This window comes from Crinia signifera, chromosome 1 (assembly GCF_055691185.1).
Source record: "Crinia signifera chromosome 1, ASM5569118v1, whole genome shotgun sequence".
Classification (NCBI taxonomy): domain Eukaryota; kingdom Metazoa; phylum Chordata; class Amphibia; order Anura; family Myobatrachidae; genus Crinia; species Crinia signifera.
Genome location: NC_139217.1, coordinates 185,591,297 through 185,598,642, shown reverse-complemented (window position 1 = coordinate 185,598,642; position 7,346 = coordinate 185,591,297).

The window sequence follows — 7,346 nt, the reverse complement described above, 5'->3', positions numbered from 1 at the left end:
GGAAGAAGCTCTGCAGATTCTGAAGAGGATGAGGAGAGTGGGGGAGAACATGAAAGTGAGGAGGCAATGTAAGTCTATTAGATTTGTTAAATGTCAACTCAAAGAAAAGTACATTAAAGCACATTAAAAAGTACATAAAAAAATACAAAAGTACTGAGATCTCTTGTTGCCCTTTGCTGACCACACAAAACAATTTAAAGTGATACAATGTTTCTGGTTTTGATAGTGCCAGCCTTACTGGACTTGATTAGTCACCTCTCTCAGTTCTCTGTTGTATCAGCTCACAATGACCTGCGTGTACTGGCAGATAAAATGAAAGTGAACCTGGAACAATGCTTCAGCTGCTCCCAATTTCCCAATGAGGCAAAGTTCTCTCCACATCACTCAATTGAGCTAGCTAGCTGCTAAATAGATATATATTATTAATAGCATACAGGGACGTGACGGTGAGGTAAATAGCTCTAGAGTCCCTAGCAAGTACCAGAGCCAGATTTGCACACAATACATGAGCCACTGGGTACATGCCGGCATTATACACATGTGCAGCAGTATATACTGCTGGGGATTCGCTGAGTTTTGATAAGCGATATGCAGAAAAGGTAACCAGGTGAGGCACTGCCTCACCTGCCATAGACTTTTTCCTCCAGAGTTTTGACTAAAAATTATTAGCACAATAAAAATAAGATTTTTTATATATATTCTTTGTATTTTTTACATAATTTATAAATTCAAACCACCAGCATATACGTTAGTATGACAGGAAAGGCTGTGCCTCACCTACCTCACCCCACCGCACGCCACTGATTCCATATGATATGCATCCACATTCTTTACAGCTCTATTTTTTTAGTAGTACTACCACTGCTTATTATCTTCTTAGGTAGGGGTCGGAGGATCAACCGGGTTGTATTTTTTGGCTGCACAACTCTTTGTCATGATGAGAATCACTCAATTGAGGTAGCTAGTTGCTAAATAGTTTGGGAGTAGGAGTAGGACAATAGTTTTATTGTATTATTTAAATTAATACTGTGTTTTTATTTATACATACATACATACATACATACATACAATCCTGGCTGGATCATACAAGAGAGAATAATAGTTTTCAGTATGACTTTGTATATGTAATCATACAGTATGTTCTAGACCAGTGGTCACCAACCTGTGGCTCTTGAGCCTCATGCGGCTCTCCACCTTGTAAAGTGCGGCTCCTGCTCCCACTGCTGCCCGCCGCCCACCGTCTGTCCCAGTCACCCCTGCTGTCGGTTCCCTGAATCCCTTCTCCTTCTGAGGGGAGGAGAGCGCGCATCGCGCATCTCTCCTACCCCTTACTGTGCATCCTTGTGACTGGGCCGTCCGCCAATCAGAGCTCGTGGGCCAGCAGCCAATCAGGAGTCGGCCAGTGAGCTTTGATTGGTGGGCGGCCCAGTCACAGGGAAGTGAGGGGGAAGGAGATGCGCGGTGTGCTGTGCTCTCCTCCCATCTGTGACATGACAGGACTGCAGGAGGACACCAGACTGTCCTCTCCCCGCCTGGCAGCAGCAGCAACAACAGTGAGTGCTGCTGATGGGAAATTTGCACTGTGGGGGCATAGCAGTTTGTGGCACTGTGGGGGCATAGCAGTTTGTGGCACTGTGGGGGCATACCAGCTTTTTGGCACTGTGGGGGCATACCCGGCACCGTGTGGGGCATACCTGGCACCGTGGGGGGCATATGTATATCTGGCACTATTGGGGGCATATGTATATATGGCACTGCACTATTGGAGGCATATTTTTTTGGGCACATGCGCCTTTGGCGCGCGCATGATGTCGGCTCTTTAGCTTGACTACCGATATTTTTCGGCTCTTTACCTCTGACCGGTTGGCCACCCCTGTTCTAGACTGTATATATTATATTGTAATTGTAGATTACTTTGTTTTTACACCTTGATGTATGAATGGAAGTGTACGTTCGTTGTCAACTTCTACTACCGTGTTTCCCCGATAATAAGACCTACCCCAAAAATAAGCCCTACCCTTGATTTTAGACATTGGTCCTAAATAAGCCCTACCCTGAAAATAAGCCCTAGTAAAATTTCATTATCTGGCGTTCAGACAATAGATTCTAAACCTGCTAAACCCCCCTGATCCCCCACTCACCACCCCTAACCCCCCTCACCTCCGTTGTGTAGGTAAAAGCACAGGCTTCTTCTGAAGCCGCTTCTATTCCCATGGATGCATTGCGGTGCGGTACGTCACTGCGCACATAACGCGGCTGCAGAACGGAGCTGTGTCACAGCAAAGAAGAGCTGGACATTATTGAGACTTAAAGGAGTACTGGGGTATGTTTACCTTTATCACGGAGGACTGGGGACATGTTTATTACTGTAAGGAGGACTGGGGGCATGTTTACCGGTATAATGGAGGACTGGGGGCATGTTTATTAAGGAGGACTGGGGGCATGTTTCTTGACATTTGCTGTCAATGTTTATTAAAATAAGCCCTACCCCTAAAATAAGCCCTATGGAGTTTTTTGTTCAAGAAAAAAAAATAAGACAGTGTCTTATTATCGGGGAAACACGGTACTACTAATTAAGTAAGGGTTAAGGACGGTCAAGGTTTAAATGCTTTTTTTTAGATTAAAGAACTAATGTATTATTACATTAATATTTGCAGAAAATAAATTAAAATAAAATAACATTTGTGTCTGTTATGTTGCACTTATTTAATACCTAATTAACAACAGTACTAAAACACAAGGGGCTAGATGGACTAAGCTTCAAAAAGTGATAAAATGGAGTGTGATAAACAACCAACAAATCAGTTCCTGCCAGACATTTTTCAAACTCAGTCCATTACATGGCAGGTAGGCTGGCTGTTTTTCACTCTCCATTTTATCACTTTTGAAGCTTAGTTCATCTGTCCCAGTGACCGTAGTTACAGTATCATTAAACTGCAAATCTATGATGAAATCAATGACTAAAATTAGACGAAAATGATTGTCAAGATGCACTGACCAAAACTTGACTAAGACGAAATATGTGACATAATCATAAAAATGTAAGGAAAGTGACTAAAACAATATTGTAAATCCCTGTCGAAATTATCACTGCCAGGCAAGGGATTGCTCAGCGTTTAATGGGCATTCCACTGGGAATGTAAATGGGCCTATGCCTGCTTGGGGCAGCAGCTGAAGTCATATGACACCAGCAATCACCCCATATTCGGCCATCTCCATGTGAAATAAAGTCAGTTTTTGTTCCCTTTGGTGCATGAGAGGGGATGTGTTCTCATACACATGTTGTCGCATGCTAGTGGGGGGGAAGGGGTCGGGCTTTCGTCGGGACGGCAGGCGGAGCTTACCTGCTCGCTAGACAGCAAATATATGCTGCCTAGGAAGTGGGTATGAATCAGGCCCAATATTCTGCACAGAAGAATGAACAAAAAGTTTCCGCACTTCTAAATAAAATCGCTAAAATAAATGTAACCTAAGCAACCGAACACTTTTTATTTTTTGTTTTAAATCAATTGATAGTACTATATTGACTTGTAAATGCCATTTAATTGGTACTGATGAATGAGTATTAAAAAAAAGCTATAATTTTACATAGACTATAATGTTTCGATCTTTGGAATAAAACCCTGTTTTTAACCATTTCAGTGTACTATTTTAGGCAAGAGAAAGGGAGATATTTGCATGGGTGTGTAGGTATGTAGAATACAAGAGGGTCAAAAATGGGCCTGAACATGTTTATGAAACTTTGCCAATTCACAGCTACTTAGATGAAGAACAATTTGCTGAATAATATTTTTATTACTGAGATTAAACAAGAATGATGCATGACCTAATGTTTAAATGACAAAATGTTTTTGATATTAAATGGGAAATATTTTTGAATTGAAATCCTCAAGACTTCTATTGCATTATCTGCAAATATTCCACTCTATCAACATAATCTATCACAAATCCAACATAATAAAAGCAGTTTAGAGAAATTTGAGCACATTTTCTTTTTTATTTTGTTCTATATCATTATGGAACAGCAATTTAACATGGAATAAAATTTCTATCCACGTATACCAACAAAATCATTATTATTCTGGCTATTGCAGAATTACATCTCCCATGATACTCAACCAGATTTATTAGTACAGTATTTAAAATAGCTAACATTTGTGGGAGGGGAGTTTATGCCCATTCATTTTGTAACAAATAGTTTATTTACTATAGCGTGTTGATTCTTGTCACATAATTCCCAAAAGCCAACACCTCTGCAAAAGCTTGCAATCAGTTACACATCAATGGACTTTATGTTCTTGTATGAGATAACTAAATAGGACACATTACAATCCCACACACCCCATTTCTAATGTATAACATATGCTGGCTGTAAACTGTCAGCTGTCATCTATACATAAGTCTCAACTAGCTGCATTGTGGGCGTGGGTCTTGGCCATTTCATACATATCAAAGAACTGGTAGCAGAGGTGCCACAGGTGAAACCCTAATTTGGAACGAAGGGGGTTCTTAAACATTTCTGTGTGGGACGATGGAAGTGAAGGGCATCAGACAGACGTTTCAAAAATTAATTTATGTATCCAAGTCTCTCCTACATACCAGGTAATGAAAATGAAATGGTCAACACCAATGTTCTAAATGATCTACATTTATATAGCTAAAACATTAAGGGATCTATTTAATCCAGTTTAAAAAAAAATATATATATATATATTTATTTTTTCTGCCATATTTTAGATGGTGAAAGATATAGTTTTCCCTCATTTTAGAAAACTGAGAAGGATTAAATGGGGCAAAGCAGAAGCAGTATTTATATAGATAAGTTTCATCATTTCTAAACATCATCCCCATTGGACTTCCTCTGTCACCTACAGTTATGGAGTCCCTGGAGAACATCTCTCCTGTTTATGTGCCATCTCGAGCTTCTCCGCTTGGACTATCCACGCTGTGCACAACCTCTTTTCCTTCTAGCTCAACTTCAGAACTGCATCAAAATGCATGTGTTCAGTGTGACACCTATATGCCTTTGTAATTAACCTTTTTCCAACCTCACTTCAACCCCACTTACATCTTATTTCTGCCAGGTACTGCATTAAGAATATTCGCAGTTCTACAATAGAACATTCACTGCAACACTGGACAAGGCAGATCCTTAAACACCCAAATTCAAACACTGGCTTTCTGAAAGACTCGCAACTGGCAAAAATGTCCAAGAACACACTTAGGATCCCTTGTCCTGCCTCTCCAGTTACAAGCGGGCATTAACTTCAAATGTAATCAAATCTGCATGCATACATGCATACATACATACATACATACATACAAGCATGCATACATACATACATACATACATACATACAAGCATGCATGCAGATGATTTTTTTGTGTATAACTAGAGCCATGTTGCATATTTTACACAAAAAATACTGACATAAGTCCAACTCAGTATTAACCCCTTTGTTTTACTTTATGTTGTGTTGCAGCCATCAATGACCACCCGTAGAATAATACTAGGAAAGCAACCTCAGGCAGTAGAATTTAATTTAATCTCCATGGAAGTTAGAACAGGGCTTCAATCGGCAGGGGTTTTTCCAAGATCCAATGGGACAACTCTTACCAATTAACACAAATAACTTCAAAGGGTGTAAGGCATGCTAAACTTCCCTTCCAGAATGGCTGGGAGCATTAGGTAGCACTTCCGGACCATGCACCACTTGCCGCCAACTTATAAGCATAAGTGGGAGCCCCAAGGGGGGCCCAATGATGCCCCCACTCTTCCCTCACTCAATGCATCTCAATGCTGGCCACACCCCCATGGGATGACCAGGCTGACCGCTTCTGGAGAAGGGAGCAGAGAAGTATTTCACCACTGTGTAAGGGAAAGACAAAGGGCAGTATTCAATGAGTTTTATGGCGATGTGCAGCGAATCCTGTTTAGCATTCGCTGCACAGTCGCCATGTTCCAGAGCCTCGCTGTCCCCCTGCTGTTCCTGTATTCAACGTCGCAGGGGCTCGCTGCCCCTGACGGCGATTCTTAACCCCTGCGGCAGATGCCGCAGGGAGCCGGGGGACGGTGGCAGGCAGGGAGACGAAAGTCTCCCTGCCTTCCCCAGAATGTATGTGGTGGGGAGGAGGGCTGCCCCCTGGGAGAGCTAGCAGTGGACCGGCTAGCACTGCTCCCGATCGTGCATATGTAATGATCGGGAGCAGTGAATATATGAATATATAATGAGCGGCTCTCGGCTCCCGGCCCCCTGCTGGCCAATGTGTATAAAAAAAATAAAAAAATAAATAAATTAGAAATTAAATATATATTCATGTGCAGTAAGCACATGAATAAAAATAGCATGCCCCTTCACATAATAAACTTCCTGATTTTTGACACCACATTTAAAAAAAAAAAATTTTAGGTACTTGTTTCCTATCTGGGCGCCCACTAAGTAAATTGAGCACCATGCTATTCTCCGTAGTGAAATCTGATCGCATCGCATCGTACACATACACGATATTGAACGATGCGATGCGATGCGATGCGATCCGATTCGATTTCCCATAGGAAACAATGTTAAATGGCTCAATTTAGCCAAATTATCATAGGAACAATAGTAAATGGGCCAAAAACACCCCTGAACATTGAAATGTCCCCCCAAAAGTAGTTGACGCCACCCCACCATCAACGTGAACCCGAAGCGTGGCGAGCGCAGCGAGCCCGCGAGGGGCGGCGGTACGCGTCCTCCGACCTTTTCATGCCCTACTATCCACTAGGGCGTGGAGTGAGAATAGAATAGTGTGGCGAGCGCAGCGAGCCACCGAGCCCGAAGCGTGGCGAGCGCAGCGAGCCCCGCGAGGGGACGCGGATACCTTCACAGGTAAACGCGTCCCTTTGCGGGCTTCCCAGGTGTCCGCGTCGCCATGGACACCTGGGAAGCCCGCGAGGGGACGCGTATAACTGTGAAGGTATCCGCGTCCCCTCGCGGGGCTCGCTGCGCTCGCCACGCTTCGGGCTCGGTGGCTCGCTGCGCTCGCCACACTATTCTATTCTCACTCCACGCCCTAGTGGATAGTAGGGCATGAAAAGGTCGGAGGACGCGTACCGCCGCCCCTCGCGGGCTCGCTGCGCTCGCCACGCTTCGGGTTCACGTTGATGGCGGGGTGGCGTCAACTACTTTTGGGGGGACATTTCAATGTTCAGGGGTGTTTTTGGCCCATTTACTATTGTTCCTATGATAATTTGGCTAAATTGAGCCATTTAACATTGTTTCCTATGGGAAATCGGATCGCATCGCATCGCATCGCATCGCATCGTTCAATATCGTGTATGTGTACGATGCGATGCGATCCGATTT